The 23,222-nt window shown below is 36.6% G+C and overlaps 2 long non-coding RNA genes across 2 annotated transcripts in view; one reads left to right on the top strand and one right to left on the bottom strand.

Moving 5' to 3' along the window:
- LOC143677295 (uncharacterized) overlaps positions 1-15,637 on the top strand; it is a 177,013-nt gene extending 161,376 nt beyond the window's left edge. The window contains exon 4 of the long non-coding RNA XR_013172497.1: positions 15,280-15,637. This is a non-coding gene — a long non-coding RNA (uncharacterized LOC143677295). The remainder of the gene's footprint in view (positions 1-15,279) is intronic.
- The window catches only part of LOC143677294 (uncharacterized), an 89,170-nt gene that overhangs the window by 3,682 nt on the left and 62,266 nt on the right, over positions 1-23,222 (bottom strand). Inside the window, exon 3 of the long non-coding RNA XR_013172496.1 lies at positions 4,070-4,181. This is a non-coding gene — a long non-coding RNA (uncharacterized LOC143677294). The remainder of the gene's footprint in view (positions 1-4,069; positions 4,182-23,222) is intronic.

Below are 23,222 nucleotides of genomic sequence, written 5' to 3'. Positions count from 1 at the left end.
ATGGCATTTCTATGACCCCATTCTTGAGTGAGAAGCTACAAATAACTAGAAAATTATTGAGGAAGAAGGCAGTACAGTTTTGTTTTTTTTTTATTTAAAAGAGCCACTCATTTGATAAAATTCTGGTTAAATCTGGAAATTAAGATTTCTTGACAGCTCCATATCTGATACAATAGGTATCTAGGCACTTGGACTAGGACTCTTAGCCTGTAACATAAATTACTTTGTTCTCTTGGGATTCCCCAGGTATAATACCATTTTCAAGAATGTGTCTTGAATCTAAGACATGCTTATTTTCTCCTTATGCCACACCTGTTCAAGTTAGGCCAAGCCTACCCATGTTTGGCTAAAGGAATTGATAACGTTGCAAGTTAAAAAGACTACCCAAGTTTTGATGTACTCCAAAGGCTCTCAAGATTGGTTACAATGTAAGGGTCATCTGCAATAATAGGTCCATTTTTCAAGTGCCATTCATGTTCCAGGCACTGTAACCCTTCATCGTATGCAATTTATTCAACACCTACAACGATTTTACAAGGGCAGTATTATTGTCTTTTTCTTTGTAGGTACAAAAACTGAGGACCAGAGATATTCAGAGGCTTCCTCCAGGCCATACAATCTGTGAGTGGTAGAAGAACCTGAGCTTAAACCTAGGGTTTTAAACAGATAGATAGCAATTCGTTTCACTGCTCCTCACTGTGGGTATCTCAGTCTCTATTCAAATTTTCTCTTTGGAGACATTGGAAGGCTATATTTCTTAGATTTGAATAAGTATTATCTTCTACCAATCAGCTGTGCTTGTGTGACATTTGGAGGGTAGACATGAAGCAGCAGCCATCATCTTCTCCTGTGGCTGCTGAAAGCTAAGTGGTTGGATGTAAGTTTATTCCCATCCCCATTTTATCCCACGTTCCAGTGGAAATGTGAGAGCAATCCCTGTGGGTGGCAGGGTACCATTAGCAGGTCCCTCACTTCTGGATTGTGGCAGAAGCAGTGTGGCCTTGAAATCAATAAATAGTACAGTAACAGCTTCCTCATGTCCTGTCTTCTAATCTGTTCACTTGTTTTGTAAGCACCTAATTTCCAGTATTTCTTGCTTGTAATAATTTCCTTTTCCTGTCCTGGATCCTGACACAAGAAATTACAAAGCAGAGATAGATTGGAGCTCCTGAATAAAAGGTTCCAAGAATATGATTATACTTATAATCATAGCAACATTTATATATTTACCTTCTTTTACATCATCCTACCTGTTCTTTTAACCCTTGCATAATCAATTTTTTTAAATGCATAATATATCCTGTCTATTCTTTTCCCTCTTAAATATGTCATTTTAAATATAGGTGTAAATAAAGCATCCCTCTAAGAGCCTGAAAAATAACATTCTCACCCAGGATAAAGTATCTGTGCTCTTTAATTTGTGGGTATTTATTGTAGAGGAATGTGCGATCCAAGTTATGTTTTGGACCTTGAATATAAAACCACAGTTTACTGAACTGACTCCACCATCTTTTGACATTCATTAAATAGTTGCTAGGGTTGCGTGACTTGTGGTAAGCCAGGAAAATAGTGATATAAAAGAAAATACTAAAGGGAGTTCAGATTATATTTATAGAATTGTTTATCTTTATGAATGTGGTTTATCTCCAAGTATAATTTGCATGCATGAATATGTTACACACAGATAGATATGTGCTGGTATTCTACAATTTACCCCTTCCTTCCTCTCTCCCACTCTGACCAGAAGAGAGGATCAAGGGTTTGCATGCTTGACTTATTTCTCCTCCTTAGACTTTTAAAAAACTTTTGTATTGCAGTAACCTATATACAACTGAAAATTTCCCATTTTAACAACTTTCAAGTGCATAATTCAGTGGTATTAATTGCATTTGCAATGTTGTATTTCCATCACCAACATCCATGGCTCCGATTGTTCATCACCTCGAACAGAAGTTATGCAACTATTAAGCAAGAACATCCTCTACCCCTTACCCCTGGCCTCTGGTAACCTGTAGCATCATATCTGCCCCTAGGAATTTTCATGGTCTAGGTATTTGATATAAAAGAGGTCATACTATACCTGTCCTTTAGTGTCTGGCTTATTTCACTCAACATGATGTCTTCAAAGTTCATCCATGTTGTCACATGTATCAGAACTTCATTCTTTAATAGGGCTGAATAAAATCCATTGTGTACCTATACTGTATTTCATTTTACATTCATCTGTTGATGGGCATGGGTTTCTTCCACCTTTTGGCTATTTTGAGTAATGCTGCTATGAGAATTTGGGTAGAAATATTTGTTCCAGTCCCTGCCTTATGTTCTTTTGTGTATATAACAAGCAGTGGGCTTGCTAGGACCTGCAGTAGTTCTATATTCAATTTTCTGAGGAACCACCAACTTGATTTCCATAGTGACTGCAACATTTTACAACCCCACAAACAATATAGAAAGGTTTCTACGTTTCCGCATCCTCACCAACACCCACTATGCATTACTTTCTTTCTTCCCTTCTTTCTTTTTGATATTAGTCCTCCAAGTGAGTATAAACTTCATTGTGGTTTGATTTGTGTTTCCTGATGACCAATGATACTGAGCATATTTTCATGGGTCATTTTTGTATCTTTTTTAAAGGAATGAACTATTCAAGTCCTTTGTCCATTAATCAATTTTTTTTTATTAGAGAGGTTATATGTTTACAGAAAATCATGCAAAATGTATAGAGTTCCTATATACTCCCCTCACACAGTTTTCCTTATTATTAACACCTTACATCAGTGTGGTATTTTTGTTACAATTAATGAAGCAATATTATTATAATTATACTATTACCAGTAGTTCATAGTTTGCATTAGAGTTCCTTGTTTGTGTTGTACAGGTCTGTGTTTTTTTTTGTTCACATTTTTCTTTTTGTTGTTGAATTGTAATAGTTCTTTATATATTCTGGATATTAAACTTTCATCAAATATATGCTTTCTAAATATTTTCTGCCACTGTGTAGTTTGTCTTTTCATTTTCTTAATATCATTCTTTGATGTATAAAATTATTATTTTTTTAAATTTTGATGAAGCCCATTTTATCTAATTGTTTTATCTTGTTGCTTGTGCTATTGGTATGATATCTAAGAAATCACCACCAAATCCAAGAAGGATTCCCCATCTTCTAAGAGTTGTATGGTTTTAGTTATTACATTTAGGTCCTCGATCCATTACAAATAATGAATGGGAACATTCTTTGCAGAAAAACCATCAGGCAGAGTATGAATTAACCCCTCAAGAATTCTTCACCTTAATTGGCCTTGGAAAACAGAGGTATAGTAGGGGGAAGAGAGATGTAAACTTCAGGGAGCATTTTGGAGGTGGGAAATGGAATAGGTAGCCAGTGGGTCAAGACACGAGTGTCAGGTTGGTTTAGATGAGGGACCGAAATATTTTGAGGGGAGGGGTGGCTAGGGAGTAAGACAGTTCCGACTATTTTGGGGTTTAGAGAATAAAAGAGGAAAGAAAATTAATAAGAATTGTGGTGAGCAAGGCACATGAGAGACATGAATTATTTGTTGGCTTAATTTTTTTTAGCTACAATACTTTCAGGCTGGATATCACTAGTGATAGTTTTATTAAGGTTACAAATATAAATAACTTTCTTATAAGGATTTTTCCATATAGTGTTTTTTTAAGGACTAGAAAGAGAAAGAGAGAAAAAAGGAAGAGGAGGAAGACATTCAAACAACACACATTTCCTGAACCCCTGTTTGTGTTTTTGGCTTGGGTAAAAACAAGATGACTAATATAGACCGTACTCTCAAGTAGCATACAAATGATGGAGAGATGCACGGACTTGTATAAAGGACTGCTAGGGAAAAGTAATACATAAGAAGTGTTAGCAAAGTGTTCAGAAAGTCTGAAGATCATAGCACTTTATCTCGTCATATATATGGTTGTATAAGACACTTAATGTTAAAACAAGGTTACTTAATCTTTGCATTGACCCAATGTGTCCATGAGTTAGGCGCTAATAATTATCCTGATTTTATAGAAGAAGAGACAGAGCTTTAGTTAAGTGACTTACCTTAAATTAATGGTGCTATGCATCTGGCCAATACTGGAGATGGAATGGAGAAGTTGATCCTGAAGCTCTTCCCCTGGGCTCTACTCATGGGGAAAAATGGTAGAGGAAACATCTGGGCAGGGAGATGAGGATCAAGTAGGATTGGAATGACAGGTTAGGAATTTTAATAAGTAATGAAGAGTTTTGAGCATTGCTTTGATTTTGAGAGTTGGCAAAATTGGTGTTGTCTTGGGATAAGAGTCTGGGGTCAGGGTGTTGGATGCATTGAAGAGGAAAGAGGGTGGAAGAAGGGGACAAATTTGGAACTCACCATCTTGGTGAGAGGTAACGTGGTGCCCGGCAAAGATGAGTTCCATTGTTATTTATTTTTGGCAGTATGGTGTGTGTGAGAGAGAGACAGAGAGAGAGAGAGAGAGAGAGATTTGAAAATTTTAACTGCATCCCAGGGAATTTAATTGGCATTCGGTAGAGACTAATTGGCCATATACATCCAGGATTGGGGGAAGTGGTTTGGTTAACTGATCAAAGGACCATTTTATAAAGAAAGCTACTGCAAGTACTTTTGCTATGTTGACTTCAAGTATAATCAGATGGCTTCTTATCTAATATAATGAATATTATTTAAAGGTGGGTGGTTTTTCACTGGTGAATTTAGTAATGTATAAAAGATATGCGGCTTGTATAAAGAATTTATAAAAAAAAATTACCAACCCAGTAGACAAAAAGGTCAAAAGATGAACAGATATTTTTCGTAACAGAAAAACATATAGCCAGTAATATGTGATTATTATGTTATTATGATAATACAAATAAAGATACTGAGTTCCATTTTATAACATTTGATTGGTGATAATTAAAATTTTACAATGCCAAGGGCTGGAGAGATATGTATCTAAAGGAGATCTCTTTTACATTGCTGGTAAGAAGGTCCATTGCAGTAAACACATTGTAGAATAATTTGGAGTTATTTCCTAAACAATCATATATACTATTGACCTAGAAGTTCCACAACTCAATTTATACTCAAGATAAACTTTTGCACATGTTCAAAAGACTCATACATAATGCTCATAGAAGCATTGTTAAGAAAAATAAAAACTGAAATAGTGCAAATGATCATCAAATGGGAAGTGGATGAATAAATTGTGATGTATTACAGAAGTCAAAGCAAACAGCATATGCAACAATATGGAGAAATATAGCAATTTGTAATAAGCAAGAAAATAAGTCTTTAAAGATTACACCCAATAAATACCCCTTTTTAAAGTTTAAAATAATTAAACTAAAAAGGCACACACATACTTTTATAGGAATACATACAGACGCAGCAGTGGTATAGAAACAGGAAGGTAAAGGAATGCAGTGCATAGAATTCAGGCTAGCTCAGGTGAAGGTAAGCTTTTGAATGGATGCCATGGATGCAGTTTATTTTCAAGGTCATAGCTTCTGTTTTGGCTGGTGGGTTCACTGGTGCTTAATACATAATTAAAAATAGGCAATTAGATAAAACTGATGAGAAAGACACGTGGAGTGGATGGGGATATTGCACTCCAGTCAATTCTGCCCTTTGGTGAATAAGATATAAAAATCCAGCAAGCCTAATTGCCAACATCCTTTGGCATGGGCTCCTAGGTTTAGGATTCCAAATCTGTCTGTGTTTAGCTGCTTCTGGAAGGATTTTTGTCACCTGACTTGGACTAGAAGGTTAGCTAAATGGTGCTGCTAGAATATCCTCACATCAACATCAAATGACTATTTCATGCAAAATAGAGTATCTGAAAGGCAGAGAGCTGGGAATCACCAACCTAGCAGAACAGGTTGTTTGATGCCTTTTGTGTTGCTACTTACTAATACGTGTATGTGTGGCAGATTTTAGCTGGAGACTCGTTTCGTATTATAACATACCAATGAGGCTGTGCAGAAGGAAACTTGGAGCCCTCTCTTAACTTCAACTTTCCGAAGCCTTAGATATCTACCAAAATGTATCTCGTAACTGGGAATGTGACCATCTTGGTGTTGGGCAATTTGCAACAATGGGTTATAGGAACAATGTTTAGCTTGAACATCAATGAGTTTATCACATCCTGGACATAAACAATTAGAAAACATATCTTCAAGGAAAAAAATAAATTATTTCACCGTTTTCCTATAGCTGGGCACTGAAGTAAATTCTACAGTTTTGTGTATGTGACAATACTAAATAATATGAGAAACATCAGATAGAATCTATTCTAATAACGTTTTTCGGATTTCTTTTTCTTCATATATATTCATAGAATGGAATTACCATTACTGTTTAAAGACTCTCTCAATATATATCCATATATTTGTCAAATCATTTGCATCATTGTACACTTTTAGAGGAAGCATATGAGTTGGACATATATCTTTCAGAGCATAGTTTTGTTTGAGATATGTAAACTTTTCTGTGCCAATGCTGAACCTTAGCAAACAATGACTAGGTTTCGTATTCAAAGTCTTTGGGGTTTGCATGAGTTCTGGATGACCCAGAAGTCTCCACAAAGATAAAGCTGACATTTTCACCAAATGATCGCTCCAATCCATGGGGCTGAGGGGGTGGCCAAGAGTTATTAAAATGTATGCAATGACTAGCCTTTTGGAAAACACCTGAGCAGTTGAGTAGACTTCAACTGGAATTTGAGAAATATTTTTTATGCTGTGATCAGTATTTTAAGTTTCTCTTTGTCTGGCAGCTATTTCTACAAGTACTATCAGCTACCACCCTCTATCTACTAATTCAATCTATCCATACTATGTCCGTCCATATATTCATACTTATATTTAGAATCAGGCATCATTCTTCAAGCACAGGGCATATTCCAAATACTACTGAGTCAGAGACCGTGTGTGTGTGCGTGTTTTAACCCTGTTATATAAAATCCACATGCACACACATTTTAAGAACCCACCCTGAAAAATATGGCCTTTGCCTAAAAAAAAAAAAATAGGAGAAGAACACAGTTTACACTGCTGTGTAGCAAAGACCATATTTTCTCGTATTTAGGAACAAAGACATGTCAAGCTTTATTGAGCACATCACTAACTATATAACTAGCGTTAAACACTCTATTTGCAACTGTTGCTGTGTATTTTGTGTGTGATTATCACCCCTAGATCTGCATCCTATAAAAAGATATTTCTGTTTGCTTAATTATAAAGCTCTTTATGAACAGGCTCATCTGTAAATAGCTTGGTGCAGCTGAAATAGAAATATAATTATAATGAAGGCAGATGTTTGTGAGATACTGGCTCATGAAACTTGTTCAGAATCTACAAAGGAGAAGCACTATGAGCGTGTGCGTTTGTGGGTGGGCCAAAGCTGGGAGCAAGGAGTGCTCGGGTACACGATTATTTTTAAATCGTCTTATTTCCTCTAAACTTTTGCCATCCTAGAGCTCTGTAACATGGACAAAGAGTGGCTTACCTCATCTTATTTCTAAGCTGCAGAGAAAATTGATTTATAGATGAGTCCGGACGAAGGCCAAGAAAAATAAAAACATGAAACTGGGTTTAGGGGAAAGAAGCAGGGTTTGTGGCCATGAATCGGACATCTACACAGCATGGTGGAGTGGTAGTGACATGACTTTCTAGTGAAATATTTCAGAGAAGTTCAGATGAAATTTCCTCAGTTCTGTTCTCTTAAAGCAAATTTTTTAGAAGATATTCACACGAGAAAGGTCTAATAGGTGGAGAGGAGGAAGTTTAAAAAAATGCTCATTTTACAAGCTTTATAATCTGTCCCAGTTCTGAAAAATGGATATACTGATACATGATACCTGTGAATTTACATATTTTATTCACTTAGGTCAGCTCAGTAGCTTGTGTGAGGTTTTAAAATTAGAAGAATAATAATCCAGCCAATCAAATCCTTATTTCCAGGGCAATAACCAGTTGTTTTATTTAAACTTTTTGATTCAGACTAAATTCTATCTGAATTCTTTTGTAAGTGGACAGGGTCTTAAAATCACAACATCTGATTTGTTCAAGTTTTCTGAGTAGTTATTGTGTCTTTTAAGTAATTTTGAGGATTTCATTATTTGGATGAAAACTATTCTAACGTGGCCATCTAGCAAGTAGCAAGTATCAAATAAATTTTAGGTGTTTCTTATTAGGTAGGAAGCTTATCATGAATAAGCCCTGAGAAGTCACTGTCAGAGCCTTGCTGGTACAACAAAAAATGGTAACATACAGAGTACCCACTACATATCAGGCTTTGCCAAAAATGCTTTACTATCATAACTCATAAGAAAAGTAGCTTACAGTACCTGGTTTTCAGTTGAGGAACTAAAGCTCAAATATATTAAGTATTGTTTAGGTTTATAACAATAAATAATGCTGTGAAGAGCATCTCTTCACATAAAATTTAGGGTCTCTATTTGCTTAGGACGGTTATTATGAATTCTAGATTTTTAAAAAGATTTTTGGTATGTAGTCCCAACTTTTTTTCCTGAGTAAAAATGTAAGTGTGATCTTTCCACCATATGTTTGCCAGATGAAAATTGACATCTAGAAATCCTTCATAAGAAAAACATTTTGTCTATCAGTGAGGTTGAACCTCTTTACAAATATGTTAAACACTTGTATTAATTCTTCTCATATTTTAAAAAATTGGGGGTGTTTCAGGATTTTTCTTAATGCCTAAGCAATCTGTATATAATAACACCGACTTTTTTGTCAATATTTGTTGTAAATATTTCTAGTTTCCTTGCTCTGTAATGTGGCTGTTATTTGTTGCATCATTCAAACTTACCAGTTTGAATTTAGTTTAGTTTTTTATTTTTTCCATCATTTATATGCTTTGAAAACCCTTTTCTATAAAGAAAAACGAAAGATTCACATACATTTTTGTGTTTATATTTTCTTTTCAAAACGATTTAACTAATATATAGAATTTCTTTTGGTATAAGGTAAAGTTCCAACTTAATTTTAGCTGACATTTGATTTTTTTTTCCAACACTGGTTACAAATAATCTGTCTTTTCCTTTTGGTTTGTGATGCTTTCTACATCAAACGTATCATTTATTTTTGTGTATGATGGAGAGGGGATTGGTCCCTTTTGTCATTATCTTCTCTCTTCTATTAATTTAGTTGTCAGATCTTCTTACACTAATACCTAAAATGTCTTTTTATTGATGAGCTTTAAATCAGAGTTTGCTAATTAGTTATGTAATCTCCTCATTATATTCTTACCATTATTTAAAGTTTTCTTTAAATATGCATTCTTCCAAATGAGTATTTAGAATAATTTTCTTAAGATAGAAAAAGCAGTTGGGATTTCAATTAGAGTTTATTTAATAATTAATTAGAAAAATAATTTTACTGACTTCTCCAGCACATGCTTACTGAAGTGAACTTATATATAAATGAGTTAGAAGAAATGGAAGAGCCGGACATTATGTGGACACAGAAATGGGCTGTTTCCCACAAGGGAAAAATTACTTCACCCTCCCATCTACTCTTCCCTCAAGCTTAGTACATGAACTTTCAAAGAGTCATTTTAATCATACTTGAAGATATTTTTTAAAAATTTCCTTTCTGGGCGGGCCGCGGTGGCTCAGCGGGCAAGAGTGCTTGCCTGCCGTGCCGGAGGACCCCGGTTCGATTCCCGGCCCCAGCCCATGTAAAAAATAAACAAACAAACAAAATATAATAAAACAAGAAAATGTTTAAAAATGTTTCCCTTTCTTCCTCCCTTCCTTCCTTCTCTGTCTTTCCTTCCTTTCCTCCCTCTCTCTAAAAAAAAAAAAAAAAATTTCCTTTCTTCGGTGGGTGGGTGTGACTTTTATAAAATTGCAGAGCTCTAGTCCAGACATCTACTTACGTTCTCCAGTGGGGCTCGCCATCAATATAGATTTCAAGCTAATACAGAAGACTGAATGTCTTCTACCTCTACGGTTCTCTTCTGCCTTTCTTTTTATTTATTTATTTATAATAATTGGTTTTGCTACAGTCAGCGTTTTAGGTCCTCACCGAAATAGCTGCTTCCAATACTGTCTATAGTTTCAATCCTTGAGATTGTAAAATTTTAGTGGGTTTTGTGTAAAGGAGGACATAAGGGTCCCCTCTGGGACTCAGTTAGTGTTTGTCACTTAGGGCTCCAAATCTCTCTAAGGCAGTGGTTCTCAAACTGTTCGCTCTCAAGTTTCACTTAGAAATTTAAAATGACATTTTTAAAACACAAGAACAAATTCTGCATATTCTGTGAGAGTGATGATGTCATCACATTCCTGTACCCTCTGGAAAACTTCACAGTAAGCTTCACAGTGAACGAGAGTTTGAAAAAAGGCAAATGATGTCGTAGATGATTATGAAAAAGTTTTTGAACTCTTGAACTCCTTTAAAGCATCTCAGGAACCCCAGGGACTTTGGACAATTTTTGATAACTGTTACTCTAGATAAGTCCTGTTACAGTTTTGCCTCTAATTTCCTGCAATGTAGGGATTCAAGGCCGATCTAAGGAGGAAATGGTGGAAAAATGCTTTTTTTTATCTTCTCGGTTTTTCTGACTTATTTTTTCTCCAGTTTTAAAACAAATGCTTTTACGTGGATCAAAGAATGCAAACACATATTCTGTGTGTATGTTAGAAGATAGAATAGAGTGATGTGGTAGGAGAACTGTACCCACTAATAGCAGACACTAAATTACTGTTACTAAAGATGCTTGAGACACAGGCTTTTTTTTTTTTTTGGTAGCAACTCACAGGCTAGGAAGGAACATTAAAGGGTTGTTAACAAATTAATCCAAACATTAATACACAAGTGAACCCAGAATGAAGTGACAGCAAAGAGATGAGCATCTAAGCCACGCTCAGAAAGTGGTCAAAAAAAGTTTCCTGGAGGAGATTAATACTTAATTGAATTCTGGAGATGCAATGAGTTTTCCACAAAACAAAAAATATATTTTCCCGTAGAATTGGGATGTGTAAAGTCAGGGAAATGGGAGAACGAAACTCGGGGGAACTGCAGATGGTTCACTGTGGTTAGAGCTGAGAGTACAATGGAGGGAGTAGAGGAACAGAGAAGGAAGAAACAAAAAGAAGCTTGATAATGAAAGCCCTTATAAGTCATAGTAAGGTGCTTTTATCGTAGATGAAATGGGGAGGCATAAGCTGTCATGGACCATGAACAGTTTAATGTCATGCACTGCCCTCTTATTTTGTTTAACATTTGTACTTTCCCCTCTATTGATTGAAACTCTCCTTAATGAATAACACTGCATCTTTGAACCTCTGTAAATGCCAGAGAACAGAAGTGAGTGTTTAACTGGTGCTTGAGAAGATACTTCTTGGCTGATTGATAAGCTCTTTTCAGGGTTAATGTATGTTGGGTACCCGAACAATTTCCTGCAATGATTGATGGAAATTCAATTTAAATTACCTTAAACATTAGTTCATTTTTTGGTTGATACTTTTTTAAAAGACCTCAATAGGCAAAAATATGATGACTTACTTAAGATAAAAATATATATATATCATGCCTGCGATGCAGGAGACCGGATCTATTCCCAGTCCATGTACTTTCTAAAAAACAAATGAACAAGCAAAAGCAAACAAAAAGTCAACCAACCAAACAAAAATTCAACAAATGGTGCTGCAACAATGGGACACTCACATGGAAAAATAATGAAATGTGACCCTGCCATACAGCATACAACATATATAAATATATCAGAATGGCTTTAGACATCTTTGTAGCAATACTTTAAGCTGGAAGGCAAGGAATAAATTCCTTTAAAAATCTGTGGAAAATTATGTCCAACTGAGGATTCTATACCCAATGAAATCAGTACAGCATATCCTCATATTGTATCATGGCCTATCTCATAAATTAAATATGAAGGTAGACTAAAGACAATTTCAGGCATTAGAGGGCTGAAAACCTTATTTCCCATGTTGTGCTTCAGCAAAAAAAGAGAGTAAATCAATAAAGAGAAAGACATAGAATTCAGGAACCACAGAATCCAGTCCTAGAGGGAGAGAGCCCCCAGGAAGATATTGATGGGAGATTTTTCAGGGGCAGCTGCATCTAAGGCCTAAAGAACAAGAAGTTCAGGCTGAGATAGAATAGAAGGCTCTATCTTGGGAAAAAAGTCTCTAAGAAAACGATGTGGTAAAAGGAGATTTAAACAATTGGGATCAAGTTTGAGAGTGAGTGCGTGGAAGGTAATTTTTAAAATAAGAAGCGAAAAAATACTATTATTAATTTTAGAGTTAAAAAAAAGTTGTTCAAGGAAGGAAAAGTAAGCATAATGTACTAAATGGCTCAGCTATGAATAGTTTGCATAGTCATAATTAAATACACATTGAATATCAATGTAAAAAATTATGACATAATTATATTGTGCAGATGGGGATATGGGTGGTGATAGACAGACTAAATCCTCGTCTTCCACCAAAGACATGAATAGATAAAAAACAGAAAAATCAAAAGTAGCATGCTACACTTGTTCTATAGAGGAGTGAATGCAGATAACAAAAGAATCAACTCCAAGAGTGAAAAGTGTTTAATTTTGACCAGTAGAGAAGGGTTGAGGAGGAACTGTATTTCATAAGTATTACTGAATGATTTGTCTCTTTGTAATATATTATTAACACATTTGATAAAAAGTAAAGACTAAATAAAAAATAGAAGTGAAAATGAATTCTAGGCATTGTTAATAAGTGACCAGCCATCCCAGGGAGAAATTACTATGGTCCAGGAAAACCAGCTGGTGAAGGCTGTGCTGTAAAAGAAGGTAAAATTGAGAGTGGGAAAGTAAAGTGGAAACCAGAGGAAGAATTTAAATCCTAGCAAGCATTTAAAGCCCTGACAGTCTTATGCTGTTAGCCCCAGCCCACTTGGAGGGTATTCGATTATCTGAGGGTTTTCACCATTTCTGTAGCATTTGGGCACCTATGAGAATGTATTATTGATTGTAAAATGGAAGCCAAACTTCTATAGCATTTACTTTGCAAAATACATTTTTTGGAACATCTCTCTCGAGCATTAGAATGAGGAAGGCCCAGAATTAAAGATTATGAACTAAGTGAATAAAAAATATATGTATATAATTTTCAGCAATGTGGGTACTTACTCTCAGTTCTAATTTGTTACGTAAGGGATGTGGAGCAGTGTACTATCCTTTCCTGTGTGTAGCAGGCACAGTATAGGTTCTTTTTTGGATCCAGTTGATTCTCTTACAGAAAATGTTTCAGATTAATCCAGACACTAAAGCTCGTTTTACTTTCCAAGACTAAGCTGTCAAATTTGGAAACTACTTGCTGGAGTGGGTGTACACTTCATCACACTTTACCCATGATCCCCAAATCTGTGCCACTCCACCCAGGCACCAACCTTGAAGAAAAAATTGTATAATCACAGTCGAATGCTACAGCTGGCTTGTACCAGCTCACAAGAGTTGATGGCTAATTATCCAGGAACCTTGTGACCCTGTGGTCAAACAGAGATATTATGTAAAAAATAATTTAAACTAACAATTGCACAATTATCTTAAGAACAAAGATAAATTTCAAAATTCCATCACTTCCTAATTATTTTGCCACGCATTGCTATTATGCATGCCCTCATGGTTATTTATATCTATTGTACCTGTATGGTGTAAATTCTATGTAATGGTGTCTTCTGTGCCTTTCCTCCCAATTCACTGTCAGCAATGGCACTTTTGTAGGTTGAAATTGGCTATGATGGCAATACTTACATCATGGAAATTGGTAAATGCCACAGATCAGGGCCTGCTTTCCCCCAGAGAGCTGGATGTTAGACATTTCCCTGCACACCATTGTATGTTGGTGATATCTTCTGAAAAGTTGTACAAGGGCAGTGGATACTTTTTCCAGAAAGAGCTTGTGTTTGGAATAACCAGAGACACCAGAGTTACGGTAGTTTGAAAACGTCTAAGGTGAAACTGGATAAGTGAAACCCTCTACCTAAATTTGTAAACCTTCCTCCTCTCCTTATTTTCCCCCCATGATTAGATACTCATGTATTTTATTTATTATTATTTTTTCTAATGTATTTGTCTGACATGTTTTATATCAGTTGCATACAAAACTCTTCATATGGCAATAACTAGTTAATATCATACAAAGCTTTGGGAAGTGAATATACAAAATAAATGTGGTTCATTTAGAATTTAACAATTTAATTACTAGCATTATTAATCTTAATGAATATTCTCTTTGGTGTGGCTTACCAAGAGGCAAAAGAACAAATATCAAGCTTTGGTATCAGATCTGGGTTCAAATCTCAGGATCCTATCATTCTCTATATAAGTTACTCGATCTTAGGAAAAGTAACAACTCTCTAAGCTTCAGTTTTCTTATCTTTTGAAATGAAATTTAGTAACACCAACCTTGCATTTCAGAGGTGAGGGTTAAATGAGATAATGAATATGAAAGACACTAGCGCACATATATAATAGATACAAGTGCAATATATTAGATATGAATAAATATTCCTCCCCCCATCTTCTCACATCACCTCCTTTTGCCAGAGAATTCTCAGAGAAGTCAAGATTTTTATGAAATACCCTGGGATCTAGGGCAAATTATAAAATCAAAAAAGTAAGGTAAATCTTTCTTGAGGGAATATATTAATTTTTGTATTATTCTCATATGTCTAATAATTATATGTTGGTCAAAGTAACAAATTGTCAACGTCAACTCAGTAACTTCAAAAAGATATCACATATTCAATATGTCAGTCCTGACTCTGGTTCATGAAGTAATAAATGAGAAGAAGAAGATTATATTTAAGCCTTTAACACTCAATAAACCAATGTGGACTTTCCTTAGGGGTTCAATTAAAGAATTCCCTTCTTTTTGAGAACGCTTTAGATTAAGCACACTCCTCAGATCCAGGAAGGTCACATTTCCATCAATGTCACCTGTGCATGCTACTCGATTGATTCAAAACTAGGAAGAGGGTCCTGATACAGTAGCATGAGCTCAGCATCCTAAACTGCTGGAACCTCTACTACTCTCTGTGCATGTCATGTAATCCCCTCCCATTGTTAGGTCATGTTCAATGCAAAGGTGTTGGGATTTGTTAATGTATATAGTCAGTATGTTTGCCATCTCTTTCTCTGTCTCTGTTTCTCTCTCTTTCTCTCTCTCTCTCTCTCTCTCTCACACACACACACACACCCTCATCTAGCTAGCATGCATAAGAAAGAATTTTCTCCTTTGCAGGTTTGAAGAAGTGAGCTGCTATTTTGTGAAAGAGCCTATGGAGAGGGCCACGAGGCAAGGAACTGCAGGTGACCTCTGCAACAAAGAGCAGTCCCCGGCCAACAGCCAACAAGAAAACAGAAACAACTTCCAGGGAATGAACTCATCCAACAATCGGAGGGAGTTAGCAGGAGATCCTTTGCTAACTTTGCCCCTGATGAGACTGCAGCCCAGAGCATATTATGACTGAGCCCTTGTTGGACCCTGTAAAGTTGGCCAGGGATGGCAACTGTGTCTTTCTAATTTAGGGGAATTAGGAAATGAAAGGTGGATATCTGAGTTATACCATGTTAAAAAGCTGCAGTAGGTAGTGCCATACTCTTGCACTTTGAACATTTGAGTTTATGTTAAATAAACTTAAATTGCATAAATGAGTGTGATAAATATTCTTAATAGCAGGAAGTCTTCTGACAGTGACTGCCCCTTGCACTTTTTAAAAACTTAATGAAGAATAAGGAAAAAAGTATGTCTACTTATTTTCAAAAGTACGCAAATTGCTATAAGGGACCCTGAATTTTCTAGATCATTTTAAATGCCAGATGTGTGCATGGGTGTGTGTGTGTGTTTTAAAAACAACATCAAAATAGCAAAACACAAGGAAACACCTGTGCAGTTGCCACATTCTGCCTCTAAACCCCACTCTCCTTTGGGTGCCCACAGACATGGCCCTGAAGCAATCTGAGAAGACTCAGGTGGTCTTGACTTCCTCATAATTACGGAAAGGCACAGTTGTAAGACTCAACAAATTCCATCTGCGGAACAAATTAGACAGGCCACAGCCTTCTTTTTCTGGGATATCTATCCAAAACATATCATTAATGGAATCAGTTAATATGCCCAAAAGCATTTCTATATGAAAATGCAGCCTATTCATTTATTATGCAGTCATCATTATCTCTAAAAATGGTCACCTCAAAATTATTTGCTTAATCTCCATCCTTATAGTCTCTGGGTGCCTTTACAAAGGGAAATGATCACTGTTAAATTGCCCTCACATTTCGAAAAGCTTGAGTAAACTGATGTTTTTTGCAATGTGGACAATAGGTTGAAAACTGTGTCCTTTAGGTTAAACCATCAGTGTAGATGTTGCAAGGATATTAGCCCTTTTCCTACCTCTGTTCTACCCTTTCCTTGGAAGAAGGTTATTAACATGTCCTTGGAAGCGGTGACCCCTAAACTAGACATAAACATAACAGGGATGCAGAATTGACTCTGATGTTTGAGTGTCTGTGAGAGTTGGGGCCCTGATTCCAGGAAGAATGTCAAAGAAATCAAAATGGAATCAAGCAATAAACAGATCAAATGAATGCAGTCTGTTGGCGAAAAAAATGGTATGTGTATGTTCATATCTGCATATTTGCACGTACATTACATAAACTCACTCAGATTTAAGTAATATGAAACCTGAATCCAGATGACTTGGGCTATCCCATTTGGAGAACAAGATTTAGAGGCTCTATTACCATAGCAATCTTAAAAACGGGCTCAAGCATATCCTTCTTGCTATGAGAGAGACCACAAGAGCTACATGCAAATTCAAACCCCATTTTCTGACCAAAATTTGACCCCCAAAAGAAGGTAACCCCAATTAACTTGGGACAGTAGCTCAGTTCATTTGGCACACTATCATGGTTTTCTTAGTGAGTAAGCAGCTTCATCCCTAATCTTCAAAAGCAGAAAAACCAAGTATAGTGTTGTCAGAGTAAATCATAATATTAATATTATTGTGATGAGCATAGGAATCATCCTTGTATATTTGATATTCTAACTTAAATGTTTTTGGTTATTTGTCATGTAAGAAGATCTGGCATATGAAATTAAACATGCTTAACTGATAATAGATTCATGTTTTTTCAAATAGTTTTTCTATGAAACAGTCTCAAACTTGGAGAAAGGTTGTAACTACAGTATAAATAATTTAATTTTCCAGAGTCATTTAAGAAGCAAGTCGACAATCTGATGTCCTCACATATCTGAATACTTTGGTGTTTATTTCCTACAAAGACACTCTCCTACCTAACCATCACACAACCATTAAAATTAAGAAATTAACATTCCCACGTTCCTACTATCTGTTCTTCAGACCACAATCAATTTTCACTAACTGTCCCTCAAAAGTCCAAGGAAACCAGTTCAGAATTGTGTGCTGAATTTAGCTGTCATATTAATCTCTTTCAATATGGAACAATCCTTTGGTTTTTCTTTGACTCATGTACTTGAAACGTAAAGATTATAGGCAAGTTATTCTATTCACTATTCTTCTATTTCAGCTTGCCTGCTGTTTCCTTACAATTAGATTCAGGTTATACATTTTTGGCCCATGTATATGAGTTCCTGCTTTACCCTGTTAAGATGCCCTCCTTACCCCACACTTGCTCTGACACACCATCCATATCATTTTTCTCTTTACTAGTTATTTTCAGATTAATCAATAGGTATTTTATGATAGGTATTTTGAGATTATTTAAAAATTCTTATCCTTCTCAAACTTTCTCTCTCTCTCTCTCTCTCTCTCTCTCTATATATATATATATATATATATATATATATATATATATATATATATATATATCAAGAGAGACAGATTAATGGCTTCCTATCTAATCCATGGATTATAATAATACTATCTTTTTTATCTTAGTTTTCAAAATGTCTCAGTTATTGTAAATGGAAACCCCTTAAATTGACTCCTGTGTCCTTTGGACACATCCCTATTATTTTTTGAGCACATCTTTACTTTCTGGGACAAGATGTTGCAGGCTCATGTTGCAATCTCTCTTCTCCAGTCTGGAATCACTCATTTCTCCATAGAACTTGGTTTCTTGCAAAAAAACATACTTAGAAAACCAGATCTGTGTTACTCTTGAGGTTGAATGTTCCCAGGACCACTCAGAGAAGAGAGCTAGGAAATATATGCATTCATATTAGTATATATATATATAAACACACACACACAAACTCACCCACCAGCATATTTACATCTATATGTATTTCCATATATACCTAAGAGATTGAACAACTAGTTTGCACAGATATCTCCAAATTCTAATACAGCACCAAAAGGTTCATTTCCTTATCCCTTTTCATATTTGCAACTCTTTATTCCTTGAGTGAGAAACCTGGATGCATTATCCTTAACCTATCTGGCTATTTAATCAAAGCCCTTTGGGTAACCCATCTCCTCTCCAAGCCCCAGTGCAAATATTCCCTGACTTCAGTCTGCTCAGGTTCTGATACTCCATGATAAGTCACCCCTCCATGGAATAGCCCTCTCCACCTCCTTCCTAATCCAACTCCTTGACAGACCCCCTGGCTTGTTCCCAGGCTGACATCCTTTGCACCCCACTTGGGCTCTGACTCCCAGGATGCCCTATGCAGGGATATCCCCTCTGATCTGCTTGCATTCTGACTCCACGTGCCATGCCAACCTATTATGGAGCTCTGACCCCTGTTCCAGGATCCCACTTACATAGGGGTTCTCCTTGGCCCCCAAGAACTTTGACAGCCCACCCTGCCCCACACACTATACCTGCCCCACCCCGTTAGTTTGCCCTCCTCACCCGACTTTTGCTTCAACACACCATCCAGAGCCACCACTTCTTGGGATGCCCTTCTCACCCTACCCGGCCTCTGACAAACACTCTAAACCACTGCAGCCATGAACCCCCAACACAGCACAGACACCTTCCCTGTTTGGGCTCCTCAAATGGCTTTAGTACTGAATTGTTTCTAAGTGGAACAGAAGACAAGGGGAAGCAGAGATTTGTGATTTTTATTGTAAAGTGTAAGAGAATCTTGCATCAACATTTCTCAAAATTTGGAAGGAAATTAGAGTCCTTAAAAAAAAAAAAAGACTCTCTTAAGGTGTTAGATATGGTTTAAAGTGCTTAAGGAAATTTTATTAATTTTTTTTTGTAAATGGAACCATGCATTAGTCAAATTCTCCCTTGAAAGCGACTTAAAATATACTAGATTTGCAAAACTGAATAAATTTTTCAGGTTGAAATTCAAAGCTTGAGAAAGATCAGATTTTTTTATTTGTCAATAAACGGTTTATCAATTTAAAACCCTTAAGGACTATAACATTTCCTTACCCATCTCCATAGTGTGGCAAAGGCACAACCCTCAAGCTGCTGAGGAGATATACTCACACACACTCACACACACACCTGGACTGTGAGGGTGGCTGCTAAAGTACCACCTGCCTGTGATGCTTTCATCCAGAGCCCAGGTGTGCATATTGCTGGAAGCTTCGCCAAGTCCAGAGTGGTCAGGAGTTTTACCATCCTGCTCCCTCTTCCTAGTCTCTTGCATTATCCTTTTTTCAAAGTCTGGATAAAAAACCATGATCTTTTTGACACCTCCATGAGTTTAATTAAGTCCCTTTGCACTTAACTTTATTGCAATGCTTACACATTTTATTACCAATTTACTGATGGTATCTATCTCTCTGGATGAATGTTTGTAAGGGAAGGCTATGAGTCTCATTTTTATTTACTTAATGCTCAGTGCCTACAGTATGAAACACAGTGGCAGTTCATTGAAAGAATAGACAAAGGAAGGAAGGGAGAAAAAAAGAGGAAGGCAGGTTGGTTGGTTTTAATGGATTAAGTGAAGGGTACAGCCTAGTGTTTTTGTCACTGTGAGACAGCTTTGGAATTACTCTGTTTTACTTTAAAGAATTCTCTGCTTTCAGGAGTTACAGAATTAAGTGTTCAAGGCTAGTTTGTTCATGGACTTATCAGCACTGGAGAGATGTGTCACACATGCTAGGTCAGCAGAGAATCAGAGAGAGTTCCAGTGGAAATATTGGGGCCATCCCTATGTGTGTTGAAACTCGATTAAATGTATGTTTCTCATGTATGCAAATAGGGGAACATCTCTGTGCATCTCTGTGTGTACGTGTATCCCTACCTCCTTAAGCAAGGAGGGATTCCTTGAGCCGTTATCAAGTCTCAAGGTTTTGTGTAGGGGTTCTGGTAATTCAGCTCCATCTGGGAATTTGTCATCCAGAGACTTCGTCCTGGTTTCCCACATTGCACAATCTCAATCTGGAAATTTCACATTCAAAAGCAACTGAGTAATCATTCTTGCCTCTTGTGTTTATGTTGTGGGCTCTCGGACAGAAACCTCTCAAGGTCAGCCTAATGAACAGAGTCACCACACTTCGCGCATGCAAATTCAATACATTATTGTGTTGGAATCTGCCCTTATGAATGGATCAGTGGGTATTGCTGAATGGATCACAGAGACCTTCTCAGCTGCTGATTCTCACCAGCCTTTGGTCTTCCATTTTACTGCCAAAAGGATGGCATCAGGTCATGGCAGCTCATTCACCTCATCTGTCAAAGTGCTCTGGGTTCTCCCACCCTTTGCTCTCTTTCAGAGCTGACTTCACCACCTGTGTACTCAGATGCTCCATCAGAATACATGGCTTCTGAATATTGCCCTCCATCCACCATGCTGTGGCAGAAAAAGAAGTAGATGGAATCAACTGGTGCACAATAAAACTGAACTTCTTATAGTTATCAGGTCTACAAGTACCCTTTTCTCTCCCACTCTAGATAGATTCAAGTCCTCAACCAATTTCAGGCCTCATTGGAAAGGTAACAGGTTATGACATTGTTTTCCTTTCAACCCCCTCTTTAATAAGCATTTAAACTTAGGTAAATTGAAAAATTGAACTCATTAATAAATTGAATTAGACTGCTGTGCAACTATAAATATATGCATATGTGTGGGTGTGTCAAGGGATTAGAAATAAAAATAAAAAGGTGTGAAAGAAGTGGGGAGGCTTAGAGTATGAGCTTATCTACTTTTTAATGACTATGGCGGGTTGTATTTTAGAGGCCAAAATTGGACGTTTTAGTTTCAACTGTAAATCACAATTACTATTATTGGCCTCAATTGTCTAAAAGTTTTATGATTATTATTTCTCTAAACTTTGACATTCTAGGTTATCCAAGTTAGTAGGAAATTTGTTCTGAGACAGAAATAAAAATGAACATTGCCATTTTCTGACTGATGCCAGACGGACATTCCATGGGCTGTAGCTGGAAATAAATGCAAGCCATGACGGTTATATTCCCTTTTGTTTACAAATCACTTTTATTCTTTGGAATCTTATTTCTCTCTGGTACTGGAATGATCTTACTTATCCATGCTTAATCAAGCTTTAATTTCCTGTGTCTTTCAATATGACACAGAGTTTCCAGTCTGCACTAAGTGTGGGCACTTAAATCTCACTCTTCAATTAAGTATTAATATTCAGTTGGTGAGAATTCAGAGTAGCTCAGAGTGTTGAATTTTAGAGGTCTCCTGGCCAATTTTTTCCCTCTTATTTTATTTTGCTTTTATGTCATGTTAAGCATAAAACACTGGCTTATAGATTTCATTTATGAACTGAAAACAGTGGTATAACATTATTACTTAACTTGCATCAACAAAGGAAAGGAACAAGTTTAAAGTGGAGATTAACTGGTGACTCAATTCTCAAGGAGATTTGGAGAAGCTTATTAAAGAAAAATCACTGAGAATCAAGATAGGTACAATTTAGGACCTGCAATCTGCTTCAGCCACCTCAGAGACTCCTCATTCCATACATAGTAGGTACTCAGCAAGTATTTGTTGTATTGGTGTATGAATGAGAGAATGAGTGTGTGCTGTCCCTGAGATGCACAGTAATCAAAGGTTACAAGTCTCTTCTATAACATTATTGGTCCTTACTTTCTGCAACCTTGGTTTCTTGAATGCAACAAGGAGGATGGGCAAAACAGAGGGCTCTGCAAATTTAGGAAGATTGTTTTTGTCACTATCAGTGAATAAGGAGTCCGTGGTACTGGAGACCAATTCCTGTGAATCTGTGATGCACCAGGTGCTTTATTTATGAGTCATGTAACTTAAGTCTGCTTTCTCCAATATAGTAGCCACTAGCCATATTTGAATATTTGAATTAATTGAAATTAGATACAATTAAAATTCAATTCCTCCGTTCAAACTAGCCGCATGTCAAGTGCACAATATACGTATGTGGCTAGTGGCTACCATTTTGGATAGAGCAGATAGAGAATGTTTCCCTCATCACAGAAAGTCCTTAGACAGTACTAATTTAGATATATACTATGGTTTCATATCTAGTTTACCACTGAACAAACTGATAGCAATTAAAGAGAGTGACCCATGATTATGTAGTTAATAAACATCTGCTTCTCTTGGATTCTTTATTGTGCAGTTAATAAACATCTGCTTCCCTTGGATTCTATTGCTTGATCTTCTAGTTTTCTAGAGATGTTCCTGTGGAGTATGCTGGCTGAAAAGTGATACCCCAGTGTCCTATAAAACCCCCACCACAAGAGGACCTCAGTCTAGTAGAGCACACATCCCATAATCAGATAACAAGCAATAAATATAAAGTTACAACTACGAAATTGTCATGAAGAAGAGATACAGAAATCTCTTAGTTGTCTGTGGACTTGAAAGAGGCAGCATCTCTTAAGAAATCACTTTTGAGCTCAGTTGTTGAAGGTGAATGGGAGGTAACTAAATGAAGTGTCAGAAGGAAAAACATTCCTAACAGAAGAAAGATCATGAGAAAGGCTCGGGGAGGGAGAAGTCAATTACATATTACAGAAAGAATGGCAGTGTGCTTGAAGTAGGAAGAGCAAGAATTGTCAGGGTAAGATGACACTGGACAGGTAGAAGTGGTCAGAACATGTGGAATCATTTAAATACATTGGCTTCCTTGTAAGAGCAATAAGCAGGGTGGGGTGGGATAAGAAGGTGTGATTTCTGGCAGCAGGATAAGGAGGTGGAGCAAAGGAGGGCCAGGCTCATTTGAAGATAATTGTTCAAGTCCACACCACAGGTGATGGTGGTTTAGCCTGGCGGTGGAGCCTTGGAATGGT

Source organism: Tamandua tetradactyla, chromosome 3 (assembly GCF_023851605.1).
Source record: "Tamandua tetradactyla isolate mTamTet1 chromosome 3, mTamTet1.pri, whole genome shotgun sequence".
In the NCBI taxonomy this organism is placed as follows: Eukaryota; Metazoa; Chordata; class Mammalia; order Pilosa; family Myrmecophagidae; genus Tamandua; species Tamandua tetradactyla.
This window is presented reverse-complemented; position numbering and strand designations above follow the sequence as displayed.